Here is a 25,456-nt window from a genome sequence, read left to right on the forward strand (position 1 = left end):
GTCAGTTTTTAGTACAAGAGGGATGCTTGTCTTAAATGGTGAGAGAGGGACATCAAGTGTGCAACAGGGTTTCCATGGGATTGGGTTAACAACGGCATTAGCCCTCTGTGGCAGACCTGCAAGATAAGCAGCTGGAAATTGGCTCAGCTGGTGTGTTGCAATGAATTGGAAATTTGGCCATGAGTTAGAGTGGGAATGGGAAGCCAAAAACTTGGGCCCACTGGCAAGTACAGGAATGTTAATAATGTCTTGATAGGGACAGAGTCACAAGGGATGTGAAGGATAGATTATAATGGTGAGCAGGAGGGTGGAACCCGCCTCGTTGGCACAGGAAAGGTGGTGACAGGCAGGGAAGTAGATTATTACAGTGGAAACAGAATCCAGAGAAAGATCTGACTTAGATTTGCAAAAGTTAGCCTTTGGATATTTGTTAGCCCAGGAGGCGTAGAAAAATCACTGAACTAATCGACCTTTACCTACAGGCCAAGGTCTCCTTGGCTCTAGCATTGCATTGCTCCATCATTACTAATGTCCTTTATGTACTTATTATGTGCAAGGCTCGTTGCTGAGTGGGTGAATAATTAGAAGGGTAGGCTGTGGTCTGTTGCTGGGAATCACTTAAAACTCACAATTCAAAGCAGAATATAATAGGTAATAATAACAGATAATGAATAAATGGTTCCGTGCTCTGATGGTTCAGAGGAGGACGAGAGTGCTAGAGCTGGATGGTCAAGGAAGCCTTCTTGAAGGAGGAGGGCTGTCACCTGGACCTTAGAGGGTGGGGAGGATTCAGTGTGGTGGAGAGGAAGTACTGTTGGCCAAGATGATGACATCACATGAGTGGAGGCAAGAAAGAGCAAGATGGTATTTGAGGGAAAACTCGTAGAGAAGGAGTTATAGAGGAGTGATGGACTCTAAGGTCCAAAAGATAGGTGGGGTCAATCAGGGGAGGCATGCGGGGGCAGGCCAGGCCTGTCCCACATTGTCCCGTAGGTGGAGGGGCAGGGTGTGATCTGCGTTTTAGGGAGAGTAACATGGTGGCTGGGGGTGGAGGGGGAAGGATGGGAGGGAGCAAGGAGGTGTTGGGCCTTTGTAGAAATCCCGTTCTGTGTCTTAACGTCCAGTTTACGGTGATGGCAGTAAGAGAGAAGGGCAGAGCGAGAGACCTGACTGAGGGAGAATGGGCAGAGTCTGGGCCTCAGGGCTCCTTGGGCAGGTTCAGTGTATGGGAGGTGACAGGAGCAGGGCGGGCCTGGAAAGAAGGCGAGACTCGTCCTGGGCCTTATTCCCAACGATCTTGAGTGAGCCACGCTGAGTAAGCTGTGCACGCCCTCTGGGTCTCGCTTTCCCCATCTGTAACCTGAGGAAGGAGAGGTTTAGATCAGTGTTCCGCAAACTGGCTCAGGGTGACCTATATCAGAATCACCAGGAATGCCTTCCAAATATGCAGATTTCTGGGCCTAAGGGCTGGACCTGGGAGCGGAAGGGAACCTGAAAAACCTGTCTATTTCATGCACACTCCAAGTGATTCTTATGCACGCTCTGTTAGAAAACCTCTGATCAGATGGTTCCCAAGGCCTTTCTAGCCAGAGTCAGAGGTAACTTGCCCCACAGCCTCCCAGGTATAGTGGAAACGCAAATCAAGTCACTTCAGGGGTCCCTGCCTCTCTGTGACAGCCCCCCAGGGCGGAGTAAGATGGTTATGGAGAACACAGAGACACTGCATCATGAAGGTGTGGGAGGAAAATCTTACTGCCCCTTAGTCATGACGTGGTGCTCCCTGAGGGCGAGCTTCTCTGTCCAGCAGGGCGTTAACCAGGCCAGAAGCATTTCTTCCTGACCGCCAGCCCTCTGTCCCTCCTACCTCGCACAATTAGAGCAGCTCTTTGCTGAGGAAGCAGAGGGCAGAGTCTAATGCTGCACGACATGCATGGGGTGAGCACAAAGGCAACTCTGGCTTTTTATTAGTGAAATGAACACACGCGACGTGGAGTCAGCGCTCCCCAGTGGGGGCCAGTGAAGGAGGACGGATGGAGGCCAGCTAAGGAGGCAAACGGGTCCAGGCTGGCAGCTGGCACCTGTTCTCAGAGTCACACAGGTAAACGGAGGGCCTGGTGTAGGCGCTGGGGAAAACAGTTCCAAACAGTAAGGGCTGCCTTGAATAGGGCAAGTCCCACCCAGCGCCACGTGCTAGTTTTCCCAGGGTGCAGACCTCAGCTGCTTTGCATGCAGATGCTGCTGAGTCATCCTGATCCAGCGGCCTCCTGCTGCCTTGCACAAGGTAGGACTTCTAGAAACACATGGAAAGAACTCTGCCCTCATCCCCCTCCACACTGAGTCAGCAGGCTGACTTCCTGGATGGTCCCCCTGGAGACAGAAAGACCATCTAACAGCCCAGATGGGGCCAACCCTGCCCCCTGCACTCCTCCTGGGTGGCTGAAGGAGCATCTGGATATGTGCTGGGTTTAGAATTGCTGAGTGGGCCTTCCCCCTGGAAATCAGCCCAAATCAATCCTGCTGGGCTTCACCAACTCTGAACCGGAGGGCGACTGTACGTCAGGTTGTCACGTGGGCTGAGGATAAACTCTAGTCTGCTGAAGTGAATGTGTGCTGTTAGAAGTCAGGATAGTGGGTGCCCTTGGGGTGCAGAGGTGACCAGAAGGAGGCACGAGGGGTGCTGGTCATGTTCAGTTCCTTGATGTAAGTGCTGTGCTCGGTTTGTGAAAATTCTTCAAGCTGCTCACTTACGATACAGACACCTTTTCTGTGTGAATATTATGTACAATAAAAGAGTTAAAAAATTCCAGCTGGCTGGGAGAGTCATCTTTACCCTGATAGTTTTTTTTTAGCCCTCCCCCGAGAAAAACCAAAAAAACCCCTTACTGCGTTCAAAACAACAGAGCAACCGGAAAGAATGACTGTGTTAGAACTAACAACCCGAGAACACGTCATGTGAGCAGAGAATGGGCACCATGCTCCATCCTTGAGGATACCAGACATTGCTTTGGTGCTCCTCAGAAGTGAGCTAGTTCAGAAATAGACAAATACCACTGTTTGCTAGAGATTTGGGAGAAATAAGACAAACCTTCAAAGGAGGTGGGATGGAAGGGACCATGGAAGTCAAGTGCTCCTCCTGGAGGGGGAGTCCCACCTTTCGCCCAGCCAGGGCCCCGTGGGGCATCCATCAGCCCAGCCCCTCCCTAGTCTGGTGCAGGGAACTCTGGAACTCTGGACGGTGGCTTGGCCTGGGGGGTGCTGGGCAGCAGGCTGCAGCTGCTCCCAGGCCCTCCTGCCCATCTTCTCTGCTGTGGCTGGACGGCCCTCGGCTCTGGCAGGACTCTGTGTGACCCGGGTGCTGACACTGTATTCCTCACGCTGTTCTCCTTTCTCCCAGGTGATAGATTCTCTGTCTTAAAGAACTTCCTTTGAGAATCAGAAAGGGATCCTCCCTCAGGGCAAACCTCAGTGGTTTTCTAGGCTCCCACCTCCACCCACCTTCTGTCCTGAATCTGCTGGAATATTAAGTTGCTATAAGTGAACTTTCCCTGGCACTCAGGACATCCTTCCAAACCAGAACTAGAAATGGAACACATGGGAGGAGGCTAAGAGGAAAAACTCTTTGCTTTCTATTCTTTAGTCGTGATAAAGGCACACTCAAATGCAGTGTGAGGAACAGACAGTCAGAGCTAAAGGGAGAACTGAGAACGGCAGTCAGGGAGCACGTGCAATGAAAAGGCTGATTTAGTTAAGGAGAGCTCTTGTCTTCACCAAAGGCAGAGAGGCTTAGCCAACTCCGAACACCCCAGCGGCTTCTCACCCACTGCAGCTGCCACCCTGAGGATGAATGAGAAGAGGCACAAAGCACTCCCAGGGGAAAGAGCCAGAAAAGGCCAGAACATGTTTTTCATACCAGGAAACTGAATCTCTATCCCTGTGTCCTGGAGATTTCCCTCGAGGCTTGCCAGCCAACCCACTCTGTGCTGTAGTTCCAGTCACTTCTACTTGAAGTTGTGACATCCAGGATCTGTTTGGTTGTGGTTGGTCCACCCACTCGTAATTACTTCTCATCTTTCCCAAGTTACAGAATTGAGGTTTGTCTGTTCCAGGAGATCTTGGCCTGTAGCTGCCAAAATGCCTGCACTTTAGTGTTCCCAGCTGGCCTTACCAGCTGGGTGAAAAGATAGGAAAGCTAGCCTTAGTTCCTAAAGGCAGGTGGAGTGGCATGGGGTGGGGTCGGGTGGGGGGGTGTAAGGCAGAACACCAGGAGGAAGAAGCAGAAAGCATACAGAGCCCAGAACTAGGCAGACCTCCTGGGGAATATGTGCTAGGCTACTTTCTGGCAGAATGGCATTAGGAAAGTAACTTAACCTCTCTGACCCTCGGTGTTCTCAACTGTGAAATGGGAGTCATAGCATCTACCCTAGTGGTTCTCAGCAGCGTCAGCATCACCTGGGGCTTGGGACGCCCTTCCCAAACACTAAGAGCTAGAAGTGAAACACAAGGAAGGAGGCTGGCACGAAAAACCCAAACCCTTCATCTCCTGTTCTTTAGCCGCAATAAGGCACCATGTGTGACTGGGTTAGAAATGCAAATTCTTGGACTCATCCCAGATCTATGTACGAATCCAAAACTCTGGGGCTGAGCCTCACAATCTGTTCTAACAAGCCCACCAGGTGGTTCTGGTGCACACTCAAGTTTGAGAACCACTGCTCTGCTTCCTAGGCTTGTGGTGAGGATTAGATGAGAAAATAGATGGAGAGAGGCTAACAGTGCCTGGCGCTTCGTCAGCACTTGGTAAAGCTAATCCTCACTTTCTGTCCCTTCGCCTCGCAGAGTTATGGTGGAATTATATTAGGTAATATGTGGGAAAATGCCTTTTAAACGCTACAGCACCAAACAAACACAAGTTTTGTCAGGCAGGATCTGCTTCTTCATGCTTTTCTAAATTGCCTGAGTTTTTAACAGCGAGAAGGTGCTCCTTTTATATTCTGAACAAATGAAGAGCGTTTCCTTTGCGAGAAAGGGATTCAACAAAAACACAAGGGCTCCAAGCCCTCTCCCAAGGGCCTCACAGGCCGGAATGTTCTTTCTAGCCTTGTCCTTCAGACCAGGTGAAGTCAGATCAAATCTCCCGGGTGCTTTCCTGGCCTTTAGGCACCAGATATCTGGTTCCATAGCCATGGCCACCTCAGTCATGCAGCTAAAGTCACCAGAGAGCAGGCGGTGCCCTCTGCCTCCTCATCCAGCTGGGCTCCACTTGCATCTCAGCCTCTGGGCTGAGCCTTGATTTAGGGCTTCCCAGTTGGAGGTCTGAACCTAGGCAGAAATCTACCCAAGCCCAGCCCTGTGCAGGGACCCTGCCCACTGGAGGCAGTCAAGTCTTGGAACCACAGGAGAGCTGGCTGGGAGAGCCGAGAGTGCGTCCTGCCAGGCCTCAAGCTGTGTTCGAACTTGCTCCTTCTGCTTTGTGCTGGTCTTGAGCCCCAGCTATATAGGTGAAGGCAGGCAGGGTATATTCCTCCAGGAGCCCATTAAACCCTTGACAGCCCATCCTCAGCATGGGGAGAGAGAGGAGCCCGTGGGGGTAAACCAGCTCAGAAGAAAGATTTAAAGCCAAAAGGCTAAATTCAAAGCTGGTGTGTGAAGGTGGCTCCAGGCAGGGACTAGAAAGTCTGGTTTTCCATGAGGAAGAGACTGGATCAGAGATTGTTTCAGCAGGATCTGCAGTCTCCTGGCAGAGAGCAAGGGCCCTCCTTCTTGGTCTGCTACCGTCTTCCTCTGTGGTGGCAGCCATGGGTGTGAAAGGTGCAGGCCCCACTGTGGAGCCCAGGAGCACAGCCAGACTCCTCCAGGGGCCATGCCACGTGGCCAAGAAAGAGAGCGCCTGCTGGACAAAGACCATATTTCATTGATTCTCAGATACACACCTTTTCTACATTTTAGCATCTCTGAAACTGAGATATATCTTATCATCACTGGCATCTAGAAGCAAGGAAATATGGTAGTTGTTCCACATGTACTCACTGAGAAGCACCCTGTTAGATGCTAAGAACACAAAGAAAGGAGCTGAAATGATTAATTTCAACAATAAATAGTGAAAACAAAGGGAGTGGCAAAAAAGTGTAAAAACAATGGCTAGTTGGCATGCCGTCCCCTGTAGCATATAGGAATGATGGGGCATTGCATTAGACTTTGAATGGTAACTTTCTGAGTTTCAGTCAATCCGCAGTTCACATATACTTCTTGGTGGTTTAGGATCAGTATTATAAGCATTTATAAACGAAGCAATTTAGGTGCTATTTTTTTAGTTTACAAAAGTTTTCTTTTAAGGAAGAAGCTTTCCAATGACCTGACAAGCATTTGATTTATGCCAACCAGGAAGGAACAATACTAGCTGCCACCTCCTTGTGTCTACAAAGGTTGACTCAGAGCTGGTATAACTCTACATAAAATAGTTTGTTTAGCTCATCTTATCTTTTTAAATGATTTTACAATCACTAAGTTGTGACTGGATCGGCTGGTGACTTCTGGATGAACTGGCTGAGACCCATCGGGGTCTCGTAAGGATGCCTGCGGATTCAGGGCAAATGGTTCATGCTGCCCCCACCTCTGGGGCAGGTGGTTCAGGAAAGGCTCCTTGGTTATGATGAGAGTGAGATTGACACATAACAGGAAATGGTGACATTGGCAGATGGTGCCTGGTACTTTCATAGGGTGGCCCCTCCTTGGTGCCCCATCTTGTGGGAACTGCATGAGAAGTGGAGAAATGAGAAAAGGTGATTCTGAAGTTTGTGTAACAAAGATGTTTTGTAGCAAGTCTGAGGCAGTTGTGTAAAGGACTGTTTCCCCTTTTGGCTTTGACACCAGGAAACCCAGAGGCAAACTGGTGGCTCCAACTGGAGCAACTGTCTATTCTCCTATGACCTGCAAATCTAAAGATTCTCCCTTGATACTGCCCTTCTAGTTTATACAAGTTGATACGTGTTTTGTCTGCTCCTGAGCCCAAATGCTGTAACAAATTCTGGAATTTTTATTTGGAAGGGACTTTTTTATTCTGCCTCCCTCTATGGATACCATTGTTTAAAAGTTTTAACAAATTAATACATTAATGAAATAGTTAACTTTTCTCTTTTTTTGTCAATCAAAGATAGATATAAAAACCAATCCAAGTTTTCAGTTAGCCCAAGATCATTGGTTCACGTTCATTCCACAAACATTTATTGAGTGAATACTAAATGCCAAGTGTTGGACCAGGTGCTAAGGAAATGATGAACAAGGTGCGGTCCCCACTATGAGAAGGTAGGAGGGGACAGTGAATTAGACACGGCCTTACAATACAGAGAGATGAAGCATGGAAGGAAGAGACCTCACCTAGTGTTTTGGGGAAAGGACTATAGAAGGCTTTCCGGAGGAGGAGATGTGTAAGCTGAGACCAGGAGGACATGGAAGAGCTAGCCAGGCGAAGGGCAGAGGATGAAAGGGCGTTAGGGGCAAAGGGACAAATTGTGCAATGATCACTGAGGCTGGTGTGTTCTGGGGACTACCAAGGAGCTCAACAAGGAGAGAGGGGACTAGGAGACAGGCCAGGGTCAGAGAGAGGAGTCTGTGAGCCAGCCGAGTTGGGACCTCATTCTGGTGGCAGCAGGGGATTGCTGGAGCATTCTAAGTAGAAAACTGAAGTGATCAGATAAGCATTTTAGAAGGATCATCCCGGCCACAGGGTCGAGAGTGGATTGACTGTGAAACACTGGAGGAAGGGAGATCAGAGGGATGTGGGAGAAGGGGGTGGGGGTCTGAACCAAGGAAGAGGCAATGGGAGTCTTGACATGTTGGTATAATTCGGTGAGAAATGTACACACCTAACAGAAGTGTAGACACAATGCAGCCTGATTGTGGACGAGGGCCTGTCTCTGTTGGGCTTCACGACGTATTCAGATCGCCATCCAGACTGCCATTATTGCCTAGATGGGACCGGAGTGGGGAGCACTGACGTAGCCAAGCCCCACCCCCATTTACAGATGAGGGAAGGGAAACTCAGAGCTGTCAAGTGGCCCAAACAGAGCATGAGGAGCCAAGCCAGGAGCAGAGCCGTGTCTCCTGATTCTGGTCTCATGTGCTTTCCCAGCCATTTGGCAGATGCTTATTTTATACCAAGCATTGCGTGCCGTTCACTACACATCATGACATTGTGTAAAAGCCATTGAGGAAATGCAATGACTTTTTAAAAAAGTAAATAATGTAGACTTGCCAGAAACAAATCATGCCAAATTAACTTGCTTTTCTTCCTCTCATCAGGATGAAAGGCTTAGCGGTTAAAGAAAACACAATAGACTTAATACCTGTTTGACATAAATAAACATTTGATACGGTTCCTTGTGACACACTCATGGGACATGTGGATCAAAGAACTAGTGTGCTTGCTAGGAAAAAAAATCAAAAGAATCCAGACATTGTTACTGTTGGCAGCACGCAGCTGGGAGAGATGTCGGGGTTCCTCTAGGGATGATCCTGAATCAATACGCTTTTCGGGTTCTTAGGGAGAGGACGGACAGCTGAAGCAGAGTGGTGATTGGAATCAGAAAGATCAGTGTTGGAAGGGAGAACAGGGAGGAGAGGACACACATAAGTGCAGAAGCACGCCAGGAGGCCGGGCAAAGTGAGTGGGCTGGGCTGCAGGGCAGAAAGTAGCATCTAGTGAGCAGTACCGTGTGCGTGCAGCCCATGGCGGGAATAGAGCCCAGGCTGCCAAGACTGAAAGGAAGAGGAACGTTGGCCACTGTGCTCGGTCCTTCTGGTTATTCAGGAAGGAGATGAAGGTGCGCATGTGCCACCACAGCCATGTTCATACTTGTATCTACCTTCTTAGATGTGTCTGTACCCACACACACTCACACCTCCATCTCTACACAGTGCACTTGGAGTAAGCTCTCTGCTTGTTTCTGAGGGTCAGGTATGTGCATTCACAGCTCCTGCCTGGAGAGGTGCTCAGGTGAAACCTTAAAGCAACTCCTCTGTTTCCTTTTGGCAGCTCCCCAAGAGTCTCCCAGCTCTTGATAAACCTTTCAGTGTGATGCTTAAACTCGTCCATCAGCAAGGATAAAGTAGGGAATGTCTGCATCACTGACTAAGATTGAGCGTGCAAGGTGTGCAAGTAAGACTGAGTGTGCAAAGATGCCTGGTCAGAAAATTTGTTACACTCTGGTAAAAAGTGGAGAATTGCGGGAATGTTATGCTCTCCTTTCACAGAACTGCCTCTCGAAGCACACGTACCTCCTGGGTTAATAACAAGCGCTTATTTCCAGTGAAGATCAACTTGTCTGATTACCACTGAGCAGTTTTTCCCTCCATGGTGGTTTCTTAGCACAAGGCTGCTGCAAGCAGGGCAGTGTTCTAGGGCCTCAGAGGGGTACGGGATGAGGAAGGAGCCATTTCTAGCCTCAAAGAGAGTTATCCGGAAGGGGACATACCTACCCAGCATGTGGGGGCGACACCCTCCCCCCTACAGGGGCTGCTCGGGCAGGTGCACAGAGCCCAGCCCAGGGGAAATGTTCAGGAAACATTTGTTGAGTGAATGAAGAAAGAACAGTTTAGCTCTCTAATTAGTTTTGGCTCCGGGAGTCAGGAAAGGCACCAGGGACAAAATGGCATTTGATCTGGGATGGTAGGATTTCAGAGGCGAAACCAGTCTGAAATGAAAAGCTGCCTCACCATGTGTATCTCATTAGAGGTAAAAGGAGACACATAGGGAACCCTAGATTCCGGTGAGGTGAAAGGGAGAACTTGCTCTAAAAGGTTGGACAACAGCCCCAAAGAACAAAAGGAAGAATCGAGACTATTCAGTTCAGAAGGGCTGGGGAACCAGCCCGTCTGGGAGTCCATCCCATCCAGACACTAATCTTACACTACCACATTTGTTCCTCACAACAGCCCTGTGAGGTGGGTACTGCCATTTTCACTTTGTAAGTGAAGCTCAGGGAATCTAAGAGCTGTGCCCAAGGTCACACAACTAGTAGGTGGCAGAACTATGATTGGCAGCTTGATCTGATGGCTCCAAAGCCCTTGGCCTTCCCACTGCACTTCATGCCTCTCTGGAAAGGAGACAGAAGTAGCCTGGGTGTAGGTTTTTAGGTGTGAGAAGAACCATTGAAAAGCAAGTTTTCTCCCTTTAAGGGAAAACTGAGGGAGTAGCTTTAAATAGCAGCAATAGATTAGATATCAGAAAGGCAATCCTCATTGGGAAAGCTGGTAACTGAAGAACTGGGTGAACCCAGGGTCAATGTTTAGGGGCCAGTCGGCTTTCATTTTAGTTCAGGTTCCACCCTGGGTAACTGCAGCAAGTTCTCGTCTTTTATCAGATCCCCTCCTTTTGCTATTTCTAGACTCCCCAGGGAATGTTGACAAGGTCACAAAGCCCTCCATTGCTGCTTCTCTCCTCTAGCTTTGGACCATTGCCCAGGGCTTACCTGCTGGTCCCCTCACCACCTCATAACCGGTGTCGCTGCCCAGGCTCTGTACACTCCAAGCGCGTCGGGAGGCTGCCGTGGTGGAGAGCATGACTGTCAGGGTCAGAGCCAGCGTGTGACTTTGGGTGGGCCTCGGTCACCTCATCTACTCAATGAGAACATAGTACCTACGTGGTAGGGTCTTTATGCATATTAAATCAATACAGATATGTTGAGCATATAGAGCGGCGTTGGCAAACTATGGCCCACCAGTCAAATGCAGGCCACCACCTGTTTTCGTAAATAAAATTTTCTTGGAACACAGCTATGCTCGTCCATCTGCATATTCCCTATGGCTGCTTTTGCACCAGCGGCAGAGGTGGGGAGTACTGACAGAGACTGCAGCCTGCAAAGCCTGAAATAGTTACTAGCTGGCCTTTTGCAGAAAGTGTCAGCCAACCTCTACTACAGAATTATGCCCGGCCCACAGTAAGTGCTCATTAAATGACAGTTAAAAAAATAACTCATTAGGCCTTGGAGTTTAACAAAATTTGATTGTGATCCTGGGATGAGACAAGGCACTTACAGCCTTAAAGGAAAATCTGAAACAGGTATCTCAGTCCTCAGCACTGCCTGAGGGCAACCGGCAACCATCATCCCTTTCCCAGGGGGCCCTACCATCGTGTTGTAGGCCCTGGCCTTGCTCTGCTGGCCTGGAGTCGTCCTGACTGTGCTTGCTCTTCCCCAAGGCCAGAGCCCTATTCCTCTTCCCTGCCCCAGGATGACTGACAGTGAGAGCGCCCAACTCCTTCGAGAAAAACCTCCTCCTCAGTATGTGATCTGCTCCCTGCTTCCTCATGGCCGAGACGAGGCGCTCACAATAGTCTGGTCCAGGACTTCTCGGCCTCTGCAATACTGACGTTTTGGGCAGCATACTGCTTTGCTGTGAGGGGCTGTCCTGTGCACTGTAGACGTTTAGCGGGGTCCCTGGCATCCCATCTACCCACTAGATGCCAGTAGCATTCCCCGAGTTGTGACACCAAAAATATCTCCAGACGTCGCCAAATGTCCTGAGGGGCAAAATCCCTCCTGATGAGAACCACGGGCTTAGTCTGAAATAACCCTGCAGGCGGGGCAGCAACATTTCCATCCAGGACAGCTAAATTCATATTTATAGAAACAGTGTTCTTTACAAGGTCACAGACCTGTTAAGATCCACTCAGTTTGTATCACTGGATCACTAAACTGATCGCCCACCATCTCTGCCTGAAGCACCAGCCTGTGGATTATTTGGGCTCGGGCCAGGCTTTCCCAGAAACGCTGGGTAGTTCCCCGCCTCATGTCTGTGTAACTAAGAAGGCTTATCCAAGTGCTCTGTCCCTCAACATGGGGAGGACCTCCCAAGGACAGATTTCTGGTCCCTCCTGCAGAATGTGGAAAATGCTTATGAACACCCCGCCTGCCCCCCACCCGCCTTGTCCCAGGCCAGTTTTCCAGCTTCAGTTTTTATATCCGATTCCACCTCAAGTGACAGGAAGAAACTGCTGGCAGCCTGAAAATAATAGTTTATTCATTGACTCACTTATTCTTTTGACCAGTCCTTAATGATGCCCTTTGTGGGCTGGTCGCTGGGGATCAGAGACAAGCACGACGCAGCCCTTGCCCTCAGTGGGCTGGTAGTTGAGGGACAAGCAGGCATGTGAACAGGTAATTACAATGGAGCAAATCAAGTGCCATGATAATGTGCCCTGGTGCTGTGGACGCAGAGCGGGGACAGAAGTCCTCAGTTTGGGGCAAGGGTCAGCCCTGCCTGAAGAGCTGATTCTTGAAAGACAAAGGAGTTAGCAGGGGAAGGAGAGCGTGTGAGGGTTTCTGTGCATTTTAGGGATGCGGATGGCGTTCCATCGCAGGCAACAGAGATCCAAAGAGTGGGTGAACGGATGCTTGTGGCGCAGTTAGACTCAGGATGGCACAGCCCACGTTTGAGGAGTGGTTTTGAGAGACACTTCTCCCTGGGTCTCCTGTTGCAGCATGGCTGGGAGCAGAGGCACTGACAGCTTTTGTTCCAGAATATCTTTTCAAGGATATTTATGTAGCAAATAGTCTGGCAAGATAGAGATAATGTCTCCCTCCAGGTCAGAAAGCAGATTTGTTTGCTGTCCAGTAAAATAAAGATAATGTCTCCCCTGGGGGCAAAGGTTGGGCAGGTTTGCTAACCACTCCCTTTAAAAGACTGGGGCTTCCTAAGCTCCGAGTTCCTCAGCTATAACTCCGAGCAGCTTGCATGGGCAGGTGTCACCGGGCCCTCATTGCATCAGCCTATGGAACGGGGGCTTGGGAAACAGGTGCAAATGTCACTCTGCAACCGCTGAGTATTAGACTGTCCTTTGTCTCTGACTCAGGAGTCTCGTGTCTTCGCCAGTATCCATAAAACTGTGGCAGGTTAACTGGTTATTCTGAGTGGGGTCCTAGGACTCCTCCTACCATGTTTTGACAGGTTGTAGTGCGGAAGGCAAAGGCTGGAGAGGGGGGTGGGGTCACGAGAGTCTTGTGGGCTGCACTACAGACCTTAGGATTAATTCAGTTTTTAAAAAGACACGTGAAAGAATAAAAGAGTTGGGGTCCAAGGGAGAGGAGAGGAAGGAGCAGACTGTGATTCCAGGCTTTTGGTGCGGTGGGTGCTACCATCAGCTGAGCTAGAGAACCTTGAAGGAGGTGGAGGTGATTTTGGAGGGAAGAGGGTGAGAGAGGAAAAGATACTGAGTTTGGTTATTTTTAAATTATGTGTTTGCCTGTCTGCCTCCCCCTCCAGCCATGTCTAATTTCAGGAACCCACAGAGCGTCCAGTGGGGGCGTCCAGTAGGCAACTGGTCTGGAACTCAGGAGGAGACCCTCAGCAGGGCAGAGGTGGTATTGAAGCCACGGGAAGGGATAGGATCATCCCAGGGGAGTGTGTGTGAGAGAAGAGGAGCGAGTGGAGGACAAAACCACGGGGTCAGCTGATATTAAGGGGCAGGTAGCTACAGAGAGCTGAGAAGGGGCAGGAGAAATGGGAAGACAACTCAGATAAGGCAGTGTCCCCAGAAACCAGGAAAGGAGAGGCTTCAGAAGCGAGTGGGTGGGCACTGGGCCAAGGGCTTCAAGAAAAACAAGGACAGAAGAGTCTATTTGAATTCAGCGGGATGTGGGCCTGAAAGTCCGAGTCCCAGAGCAGTCAGATCTGAATGGGAAGTAAAGATGCAGAAGTGAGCAGTGTACACAATTCTTGTAAGATGCTTGGCTGCGAAGAAGGGAGAAATCAGAGCGGGAGCGAAAGGGGAAGTACTCATCCTAGTAAATAAACATTAGAAGCCCATGACGAAATAATTTGTTCTGGGCACATTCAACTTAGATATCCTGGGTTGTCCCTGAGCTGCTGTCTAACTGCTGAATCAAGTCATGGCTGCTCACCCTCTGCCTTCCACTTTTAACAAAGATGAGTGCTGAGAAGGTGGATGGGGAGAGAGAGGGAGAGCAGAGCGGCTTTTTGTCAGTCGGGAGAGACAGCTACCGATGATGACAAGCATGTGTGACATTTTCAGATCTCTCTGCCAGGGAAGGAGCCTGTCACAAAAGCAGCCTCTGCCCACGTTATTTGCTCTCCCACTAATTTCCTTTTAGTGCCAGAGAACGTTGCTATATCACCTTGTATGGGATATGCCTTTATCATCATTACTATTTGAAGTTTTCCCTTTTCATTCAGGAGCTTGTTGTGAATTACAGCTTCACTGACCGCCCCCCCCCAGATCCTCGTTTCCAGAAAACCAGGCTATGTTTTCTCCATCTTCCTTTCATGCCAGCTCTATTCACAGCTTATTTTCTAAAACCCACACAGGAGAGACACCAATGCTTTATTTCAGTCAACAGCTATTTTATAGAAGAGAATAGCAATTTAACCAGAGTCGAATATTTAAATGTCAACAAAAAACAACCCTATGAATGGATAAATGAATTGTGGTATATCCACACGATGGAATATTATTCAGTTATAAAGAGGAGTGAAGTACTGATCTATGCTACAACATGGATGGACCTTGAAAACATTATGCTAAGTGAAAGAAGCCAGACACAAATCGTACTATTCTATTTATATGAAATATCCAGAATAGGCAAATCCGTAGACATAGAAGGTAGATTAGTGGTTTCCAGGGGTTGGGGGGAGGGGAGATGGAGAGTAACTGTGTAATGGGTGTGGGGTTTCCTTTGGGGTGATGAAAATGTTCTAGAGCTAAATAGCAGTTATGGTTGCACAACATTGTGAATATACTAAATGTCATTAATGGTAAATTTATGTTATATATATTTTACCACAATAAAAAACTAATTTAAAAAAAAAAAGCAGAGAGAGTAAAACGTCGTGGCTCCAGCCACAACACCGGCAATCTGATGAGGGCTTCCCAACGGCTTCTCTTGACTTTGGCTGCACATTGGAATCACCTGGGCAGCTTTTTAAAGCCATGTGTATCTGGATCCCACCCAAGAGCAATTGAACCAGATGGTAGGGACTGGGACAGGGGGCAAACTCAGAAGCCCTTGGAGATTCCAGTGTGCAGCCAGGGTTGGGAAATCCTGCTCTAGATCGGTGGCTCTCAAAGTGTGGTCCCCAGACTAGCATCATCAGCATCACCTGGGAACTTGTTAGAGATGCACATTCTGGGGCTCCACCCAAAACCTACTGAATCGGAAACTCTGGGGATGGGGCCCAGCCATCTGTGTTTTAACAAGCCTTCCAGGGGATTCTGATGCAAGCTAAAGTTTGACAACCACTGTTCCAAGTCTAAACCAAGTAAATCACAAATTTTCCTCAACCAATGAGCGTTTACTGAGCATCTACCATAAGTTTGGTTCTGTGATAGGTGTGAAAATATAGAGACCTACCTGGGCTCTCCTCAGACATCTAGTGGGTTAGATTCTTGGAAAAAAAGTCGTATATTAAAATGAGATGAGCCTTTTCATGGCTGTATAATATCCCATTGTATGTATACACTACACTTTGTTTATCCATTCATCTGTTGATGGGTACTTGGGTTATTTCCACCTTTTGGCTATTGTGAATAATTCTGCTATGAGCATTGGTGGACAAGTATCTGTTTGAGTTCCTGTTTTCAATTCCTTTGAGTGTATACCTAGGAGTAGAATTGCTGGATCATATGATAATTCTGTGTTTAATTTTTTAAGGAACCACCAAACTGTTTTCCACAGTGACTGCAACATTTTACATTCCCGCCAGGAATGTACATTTGGGGTGATGGAAAAAGTTTTGGAAATGGATAGTGGTGATGGTTGCACAACAGTGTGAATGTACTTAATGCCACTGAATTCACTTAAACATGGTTAAAATGGCAAATTTTATGTCATGTATATTTTACCACAATAAAAAAAAGAGTAAAGAAATGAGATGAGCCATGAAAACAAGTTTAGAAAAGAAAGTTATGTTCCTCATAGTCAACACTGAATAATATTCTTTTTAAGGGGGGTAGAGCAGGACGTCTGGTTCAACTGTGGGCTTGGCAGTTTTACATCTGCCATGATTCCTTTGTGAATGGGTCAAAGAAGATCAAAGAGAATAACGTGTGTTGAGCGCTGACCAGTGACTTGGGCCTGGCTAGGTTTCATTATCCGGGTTGGGCTGTTAACACTTAGCAACTTGTCTGACTTATGAGTCGTTTGTTGATGCTGTTATCCAAGAAGCATCTGTTGAACACTCCGATGTGCCAGGCTGTGTGGTAGGAGTCAGGGATACAAGAATGAACGAGAGGAGCTGGGAGCCAAGTGCCGTGGTTCTCAACCTTCAGTGAGCATCTGAATCACCTGGTGGCTTGTTCAATGACAGATGCTGGTCACCACTTCTGCAGTGTCTGATTCGGTAGTTCTGGGGTGGGGCCCAAGAATCTGCATTTCTAGTGAGTTCCTAGATGGTCACGATGATGATGCTTGTCCAGGGACTACCCTTTGAGGATCGCTAGTCTACTAGGGTAGAAAGATATAAAATACTATTTTGAGAAGTGTAGGTGCTGCTAGCAGAGAGAAATGCAAAGCGCTCTACAGGAGCACCAAGGAGAGAGAAACACGTGGTCCTGCCTTAGTGGGTGAATGGGGCAGGGCGAGGGTGTTTCAGGGAGATGGGAAGCAGCTTGGCGTGTCTGAAGAGTGCAAGCAGCCCGGCATTGCTGCAATAAAATGTAGAAGTGAGAGCAGGCTCAGAGAAGTCCAGAGAGGTGGCGGTCCTGGTCTCTCACCTCTCCCCAGCGATATTGGAGAGTGGTTATTGGAGAGGTAGTGGCCCTCTAGATATGGCAAGGTAGAGGGGAAGGACTTCCCAAGGGCCAGCAGAGAGCAGAGCTGGTGGCCCCAGTCTGGCAGCTCGCCTCTTCTCCCTTCCAGCCTGCACTATTGGTCCCACTGCCACGGCTACACCAGAGATGATGTGGCCTGGGCACTTTACCCAGTCTCAGTCTCAGCCCTCCCTCTCAAGCTGACCCAAACAAAAATGGAAATAATAAAGAGAAAAGTTTGATATAAAATATGGATTAAAGCATTTAGAAAACTTTTCTTTTTTTTTTTTCTGGATCTATAACATAAAATCCAAGGAGGCAGAATGGGCCTGCGATGGCAGTCCAGCTCTCCACTTTATAAGTAATAAGGAACTCTGACCCTCTAGCCCTTTGCTCCCTGCCCTGGCCCTGATTCATTTGCAACATTAACAGAGGAAAAGCTTCAATGCCAGTTTGATCCCTTGGCCTGCGTTTGTTTATAGTAAAACCAGAAGACCTCATCCATCAATCATTAACTCCCACACTCCTGCTCCCCTCCTTTCCTTCCGGGCAGGATCATGGGCTTTATGCATGTGCTTCTTCACCTGACCGGCAGAAAAACAGGCAGAGTCAGCAGAATGTGGCCTTCTGCTCAGGGGGCCAGAATCCAGCCACGGTGGATGCTGTGGGAACCCTGTACTACCAACTGGCTGAGCCCACTGGACTGTTTTGAGAAGCTTTATATCTTTTAATCAACTTTGGAAGTGAACTGCAGGAGCTGTAAAATACATATTAAACATATTTTGAAAATGTGGCTTCCACATCCCAACAACATCCTGAGGATGTGTGACACTGAGATGGATTCAGAGGCTGCCTTCCCTTCTGCATGAGGTCCTGTGGCTTAGCTTGTTCTCTGTGGCTCCAACCACGGGACCATGACTAAGGGATGGATGACCCCCATAGGGAGGAGGGTACCAGCCATCTGAAAGCAAGACCTTTCCAATACACAGAGGAGTGTATGTGAGCAGGTGCTGACTGATTCCACTCAGCCTCGTCCTAGGGCAGCGCCCGGCCCTGGACAAGGGGAGGCCAGATGAGTGCTGGGTTCCTTCTGAATCTCTACATCATGTACACATAAAATATACAAGCTCTCTGCTGCTGCAGGGCCTCTCAGCTTGCTGTGCCCTCTCTCTGGAATGCCATTCCTCTGGTTTTGCTCATATTTGGCTCAATCTCATCCTTTAAGTCTCAACTTTAATGGCACCTCCTCTGAGAAGCCTGCCTGTACTACCTGGTCCATAGTGGTCCCTTCCTTTGTCTCCATCACAGCCCCTGCTTATTTCCTTCACAGCACTGATTGCAGGTGCCATTACTTTATTCATGTATTGCTTTGCTTGTTTGCTAATTTGTAGTTTATTATCAGTCTCTTCCACTGGAATGTAAGCTCCATGAGGACAGAGACCAGATTTGTTGTGTTCTCCATTGTATCTTCAGCACCTAATGCCATGCCTGGCACATAACAGGCACATTTGCTGAATAAATTAATGATTTAACTTCAGTGTTATTTAGCACTCCAAGCAGAGTATTTAGCAATTTTTCTCCTTCATTCAACATTTAAATACGCAATTTTTATTGCAAATATAATCTATTTTATTAAATGTGTCTTCGATTTTGGTACACAATCTGTGATCACTTGCATATAAATATATATACCAGGATGGGGTACATTTTTACTACAGTCAGATCCCCTTACAAAACAAACTTTGGACGCTGACCAAAAGCTTTTATTGTACTGAAATTCTGACTGCTAGTGGGAAAGAATGTGTAAACCTTGCCACATGGTTTTAGCCATTGGGGCAAATTTTGATCTGACTGTGCTTGTTTTTTTGTTTTTTTCTCCCCAAAGCCCCAGCACATAGTTGTACATCCTAGTTGTAAGTTACACTAGTACTTCTATGTGGGATGCCGCCACAGCATGGCTTGATGAGCCATATGTAGGTCCGTGTCCAGGATCCAAACCAGTGAACCCCCGGCCGCTGAAGCAGAGTGCATGAACTTAACCACTTGGCCACAGGGCTGGCCCAGATCTGACTGTGTTTTGACAGACAGTCTAAAGAGACATGCCCTGGAGCCTGTGGCCCAGGGCTGGTTCCCCAGGCAGCTGCCTACACCAGCATCTCCCACACTGAGGCATATACCTCAGAGAGTAGGACCACTAAGAAATGTCAGGAGCAGCAGGCAGGTCTGAGGGACTAACTTAGAAAGACCCCAAAAGACAAACCTCAAAACAGGATAATAATGAATTCACCTTTTTTTGGTCCAGGCTCATCAAATACAGTCTAAGTTACAAACATATTTATTTTCATTAAAAGTTTTATTATTTTTGAGCACACAGGATGCAGAGTCAGCAAGAAACAGGAATCAAACTGCAGTAGTAACCACATAGCTCTGGTCTTCTAAGGAGCTCTATGTGCTTTTATTATTACAATATATGCTATAGTGTATATGTACCAGGAGCATAAATATAAGAAATTACTCAACCCATAAAATTTTTCACCTGCCCGTATACCATGTTTGCACACAGGTTATACAATAATAAAATCATCCTTCATTGACTTGCATAAATTGTTGTCTGCCCAGGGCAGTAAGGGTCTGCCCAGCACTGAGTCTATACGTAGAGTAAGTACACGGCACTGGAGAGAGACAAAAGGGGGACCCGCAGATAACAAGGAACTTAAGGGGCAGAGTAACCGGTCACAATACGTGGGCCTTATTTGGACCCCGATTCAAACAAACTGTTAAACAAACTTATGAGACAACTGGGTAAGTCTGAACGCTCACTGGATATTTGATGACATTAAGAAATTATTGTTAACAGTTTTTAGATTTTCAGATGAGAAAATGACGTTGTGGTTATTTTTAGAGAGTTCCTATCTTTAATGAGACATAAGCATCCACAGATTTTCTTCAAAGTAATCGAGGGGAAGGGAACAGATGGGTGGGGGGGATGGACGAAACTGAACTAGTCATGAATAGATGGGTAGGTTTGGCCGTTATACTATACTCTTTACTTTTGTACCTCCTTTGAAATTTTCTGTAACTAAATTTTAAAATAAGACAAAATGTACATTAAGAAAATAGCCAAATTTAAGTTCATTAAAAAAATCACATCGACTTTTTAGGCTCATTGGTGTCCTTTGGCTGCGTACATCTCAGAATGTGAGAAACATGGATGGCTTATCTTCTCACAGCCAATCCCGCTGTCTAATGGCCTTGGGAGGCCTGCTGAGTTCCAGGATGTCTGACTGGGTTTTCACTCTATGGGTTTCATTTCCAGGCAGGCTTCAGTGTTCTGGTCTGAATCATTCAGCAAACATTTATTGAGCGCCTCCTTCACCCAGAATTAATTTCTGCCTGTGCTGGCTGGATCCTCCACTGCTGTCTTCTCAGGGCCACACTCCATTGATGAGCTCCTCTTCCTCCTGGATCCAACCTTCCTTCTCTGCTCCCCGTTCCCTTCTGCATGGAAATATGCTCAAGTCTCTCCACTAAAAAACAAAACCAAACCCTTCTCATTACCCTCATCTTCCTGTAACCATCACCACACACACACTCACACTCACACTCACACTCATACACACTCTTCTCTCATCCCTTTCTGACTACTTTTCTGAAACAAAACCCTCCAAATCAATTCATTAAGTGTTTCCTAAGTGCCTCTATGTGTTCAGACTTGGAGGAATATGACAAAAAGTTCTAGTCTTCAAAAGGTCTTCAAAATTTGCAGACAGAGTTCTAGTCTGGAATAGGTTTATGTGCTAGTCTGGAGAGAGCAGTCACAGGTGACAGTTAAGTGACAATTCAAGGCACTGTCGCATTGGGCAAACCTTGAGTAGGCTGGCCAAGAAGTTCCGGGCAGGGAGAAAGCCCTGGAGTAGCTTTGGCAGGGGACTTGAGCTGGACTTTGAAGAGTGGACAAGATTTGGAAAGATGAAGAGGAAAGAAGAAGGCATTTTAAGCAAATTTTTAGCATAAGAACATTTGTGAAGTTTGGTGGGCATAGCTTGTCCTGAGGACGGGGGAGCCGGCCTGTCCACGGGGGCAGACTGGGGAGGGTATGCGGGCCTTTGAAGGCCTTGACAGGCTGAGGCATTTTAGGCCATGAAAGACAGCCATGGGCCTGCTTTTTTATTAGGGTGGGGCTGGCATGCTGTAGAGAGAGGCAGTGGAGGATGGAGTGGTGCCACAGGAGCAAGGGTACACCTGGTTAAACCTGGTTGCAACAAGAGAGGAGCCTAGCAGCTAACAGGAAGGGCTGAGGCGGGCCTCCCTGCAGTGGGGAGCCTGTGCAGTGTGACATGGTGAGGGCTTAACTCGGGGTAGTGGAGGTGGAGGTGGAGGTGGTGACAGAAACTTGGGACCCCATGACCGGGAGGGCAAAGGGTGGACCGAGCCAGCCTGGCTCTGCGATTGTGAGTCTTGGAGGAGTAGGGCCAATTGTTCTCTGATGAGGCATCGCCCCATCAAATTGAGATCTAGGCCATAACACGTCAACTAACTGCAATATGTGGACCTTATTTGAATCTTGAATTTTAGATATAAACCATTCAAAAGTTATGAGCTAATTGGAAAATTTTGAATTCTGTCTGGATTTGATAATATTAAGGAATTGTTAACTGTTTAAGTGTGGTGATGGTATTATAGTTTTGTTTTGAGCCCTTATGTTTTAGAGATACATATGGAAATATGTACAGATGAAATATATTTGGGTTTGTTTCAAAATTATCCAGAAATAGGGGAGAGTGGGTGCGGTGTAAACGAAGCTGGATTGGCTGTGAATTGTTAGCTGTCGAAACTGGGGGACGTGGGGGTTCACTTTACTCTTCTCTCTACCATTTTATACATTTGAAATTTTTCAGGGAAAAATTCTGGTCCTCCGGGAATGCGAGTCTTGCACCCTGGGCCTCATAATTCCCCATCCGAAATCACGAGAGGCTTTTTGGCCTGTGCCATGTTAATCTCCTGTTACATTTCAAAACAGAAATTCGGTCCACTTCTGTTTTGCCTAAAGCAGAAAAATTCATGAACTGGAAACAAATAATGCCTTGATTTTGTTTGGAAAAACAAACCGGGAGATACATGTGATCTCCTTTATCATTGTCATGGGAGGAATCCAACCAACAGAAGGGGCAAGGTCAAAACTCAGAAAAGTCACATTTTTACGGTAGCTGGAAATAAATGCTTCTTTGGCAGAGTCAGTCTCAAGAGACGTTTTCTGGCAGCAGAGCACTTGGCATGAGTGTGAAAGCTGAGACTGAGCTGAAAAATTACAGTCTGGGCTGTAGCTGCCAGCGAAAAAGCCAGTGTTATTGCAGCGGCAAGGCACACATTGCCCAGGCAGAGATGGGGGGCAGAAGCAAGTCCTCTGCCAACATCCCTGATACTGGTTGTCCTGGTGCCCACCCACGTGGCACCTCTCTCCCTCTCACTCACAAGCCACGAAGACGGGAGGTTGCTCTGACAGTGTCTCCAGCTGTGTAAGAAGGGCACATCAGCCATCACATGCTGGTGGAGGGTCCTGTGAACAGCCATGAAGCCCCATACTTGGCAGTATGTGGGGCACTGCCACAGCATGGCTTGATAAGTGGTATGTAGGTCTGCACCGGGAATCTGAACCCACAAACCCCCGGCCGCCAAAGTAGAGTGTGCTAACTTAACCACTATGCCACTGGGCAGGCCCCCTTCCTTTTCTTTTCTGAGGGGAAAAAAATTATATGGGGTAATGGGAGGCTATTAATATAGGAGCATGCTTCCCTGGAGAGGAAAAAGCACAAAATGAGCATGAGAATTCAGCTCAGTGAACATGTGAGGGCCTGCTCTGGGCCAGGCATTGTGGGCAAGGCAGGGATGAATGAGGCACCGTCCTTTCCTGCAAGGAGAGCACGGGAAAGGGCGGAAACAGGTGTGCACAAAATCTCCTGGATAAATACTGAAACAGAAGGGCACAGAAATCCTGTGACCCAGGCAAAGTAACTCTGTTACTAAGCCCAAGTCTGACTTTGGGCAAATCAGTTAATTGCAATTTTTCATCTATAAAATGGGGCAATTCTTGCCTTGCTGACCCTGTAAAGTTGGAGAGACCAAAACAACCGAAATAATAATAATAAAAATGAAGCAGCAGCAGGAGGGGGAGTAGAAAAGTCTTTTTTACACCCTGCTGCCTAAGGCCCTGTGACTGATACTCAAGGTTGAGCGCCCCCTGTGTTCGGCCGCCCGCTCTCCAGCCAGCCCCAGGAACAGCAGTGCCCTCATTCCCACAGCTGGTTCCCACCGGGCACCTCGTCACATGCCCAGCAGCTGCCTTGGCTTGAGCAACTCTCTCCAACTTGTTCAAACTCACCTGATACAGAGGGTGAAGGTGCTTAGTCCTAGTAACTTAATAAATCTTAGAGCTTGAGAGCTAGAAGGGACCTTCCAGAACATAGTGTCCAATCCTCTCATTTGTGCGAAGGGCAAAGGTGGCTTAGGAGGGAGGTGACCTGCTCAAGGTCACTCACTGAGGTGGTGCGACAGCTGATGCTGGAATCTTGTTCTCTGGACTCTCCTGGCCCGATATGGCTGCTTCTCTTTCCCAGGAAGGTTTTCCCACCACTGACTGATGCCTTTCAAATTAGGCACTGATGCCTCAGTCTTTCCTGCCCCCAAATACCTAATTCAGCCTAAGTTTCAATAAAGAGTATTTAGGGCAAAAAAAAAAAAGAGAAAAATTCCTCCTGAAAACCTTTTCCCAAGCTTTCTGTTCTTTGGGGTCTTTCTTTCATTCTTTGGGAAAATGTTTACTAAATGTCTGTTACGCATGTGACTCTAATCACAACACAGGTTCACAGAGATGAAAATAAGATGTCCCAGGCCCCGAGGAGCTCTGGGTTTAGTTACCACTAAAATGCTCTCTCCAGGAAACCTTTGGAACCTCTGCTCTGGGAAAAGAAAGCCCTTCTAACCCAGCTCCTTTAAGTCATGTGTGCAAGGAGAAATCTCCTTGCTACGCCTCTTTACTTCCTGAGTTTTTCCATTCATGCCTGTCTGGCAGCTTCTGCCACCCTGGCTGTGGGCCCAGGTGGTATTGTGAGCAGAGAAAAGGCTGCCAGCCTTGCTCTGGAAGGCTTGCCATCGAGTAGCTGTGCCTCTTCCTGACCCTTAGGGTTTGCACGATACCTTGTGATTGCTTCATCTCTGCTCCCTGCTGTTCCTAAAGAATTAGGTTTTGCCCTCAGCTGACTAACTGTCTTCTTCCAGTTTGCCCCCGGAGTGACTGCTTTGCTGTCCCCCAGCCTCCTGATCCTCCAGTTGCCATCTTGGTGTCATTGAGTTGCCTTGAGTCCAAGGCTTGGAGGCTTGGAAATAAAAACAATATAGTTCAGTGGAAACTCTGACTGATGTGCTCAAGAGAGAAAACTGGAGTCCACTGAAAGGTTAGACTGGAGATTCTGAAATCCCTTCAAGCTCTAACATTTCTGAAAAGGTGTATCCAAAGGTTGACAGCCTGGAAAATTAGTAGGGTTCTACTGTGCGTGTCCAGACCTAGGACCAACTGCTCATAGCATTTTAAATGAACACGTGCATCCAGTTTTGCTTCTGACTCTCCCTGCTCTCAGATGAGGTCCCCCTAGAGAAGAAGGTATGGGCAGTTAGGATTCTGCAGGGCCAATATACACACTTCCACTCTTATGAAATGGTGCCGTTGTCTATGTAAGGGTTCCCAGAAGAAGTGGTGTTCCTTCCCCCTCTGCTCTGGTTAACACCTTCCTTGTGCTGAAATACTAATGAATGGACCCCAGATGGCAACACTTGGCTCCCAACTCCAAGAGCGCCCACAGGGCACCAGGATTCTAGCTAACGAGCCATGACATGCCAATTAGTTGCTTTTCTGGAGAAACTTCAACCCGAAAATCCATTTAATTACCATGTGAGATAATCTTTTAAACGCAGCTTTACATTCTTTAAAGACTTTTCCCTGTGGGAGTAAGAAGGTTTATCTGAACGTGGGATTGCATTGTTTGTTTTCATTTCCAGGGGAAGGACTATTACCTGATAGTTAGCAAGAAGCCTGAGCCCTGGAGGATTTATTTTTTAAGTCTGTTCCTCCTCACTGATAGTTCGTCAATTGTATTGTATTATATTGTAATTATGTCTCCTATCAGGGAGATTAGTAAATCCATCAGCCTCAAAGACCTACCTAGAGCTGTCAGGTAGCTATTAGACACCAATTTTTCCAACCTGGGGCATCCCAGCAGATTCATTAAGTTCTTCCCCAGTAGATTGCAAGCTTGGGTGAGCAGGGCCCATATTAGTTGTATTCAACATGGCGGCCCCAAGACCCAGAGCAATTCCTGCTCATAATAGGTGTTCAATAAACGATGCTAAATTGCTGCAGATCAACAGGTCTTCACGTGGAGAGGATGTGTATTCTGTCAAAATATGAACAGTGTACAAAATAAAGCTCTAGTCCCTGGAATGGGCCTGCTCTAGTCCCTCTTTCTCCACATCACTTTAAGACCAAATGGTCTTGAGGCATTTGCTGGACCTGATTCTGTAGGCTGAGATCTCTGGACCTTGAAGAATATACCTCAGGGGATTAAGGAAAGAAGAGACAAGGAGTAATTGTATTGAACACAGAATTAGAAGGTAAGGAAAAAACTTGTGTGGCAAACATTAATCTTA

At 47.6% G+C, this 25,456-nt stretch overlaps 2 protein-coding genes across 3 annotated transcripts in view; one reads left to right on the top strand and one right to left on the bottom strand.

The window, feature by feature from the left end:
• CA12 (carbonic anhydrase 12) overlaps positions 1–25,456 on the top strand; it is a 49,685-nt gene that overhangs the window by 6,765 nt on the left and 17,464 nt on the right. The gene's annotated exons all lie outside the window — the stretch shown is intronic.
• The window catches only part of APH1B (aph-1 homolog B, gamma-secretase subunit), a 68,251-nt gene continuing 62,665 nt past the window's right edge, over positions 19,871–25,456 (bottom strand). The window contains exon 7 of the mRNA XM_044764768.2: positions 19,871–20,283. The gene's annotated coding sequence lies outside the window, so the exon portion shown is untranslated. The remainder of the gene's footprint in view (positions 20,284–25,456) is intronic.

This window comes from Equus asinus, chromosome 2, assembly GCF_041296235.1.
Source record: "Equus asinus isolate D_3611 breed Donkey chromosome 2, EquAss-T2T_v2, whole genome shotgun sequence".
NCBI lineage: Eukaryota > Metazoa > Chordata > Mammalia > Perissodactyla > Equidae > Equus > Equus asinus.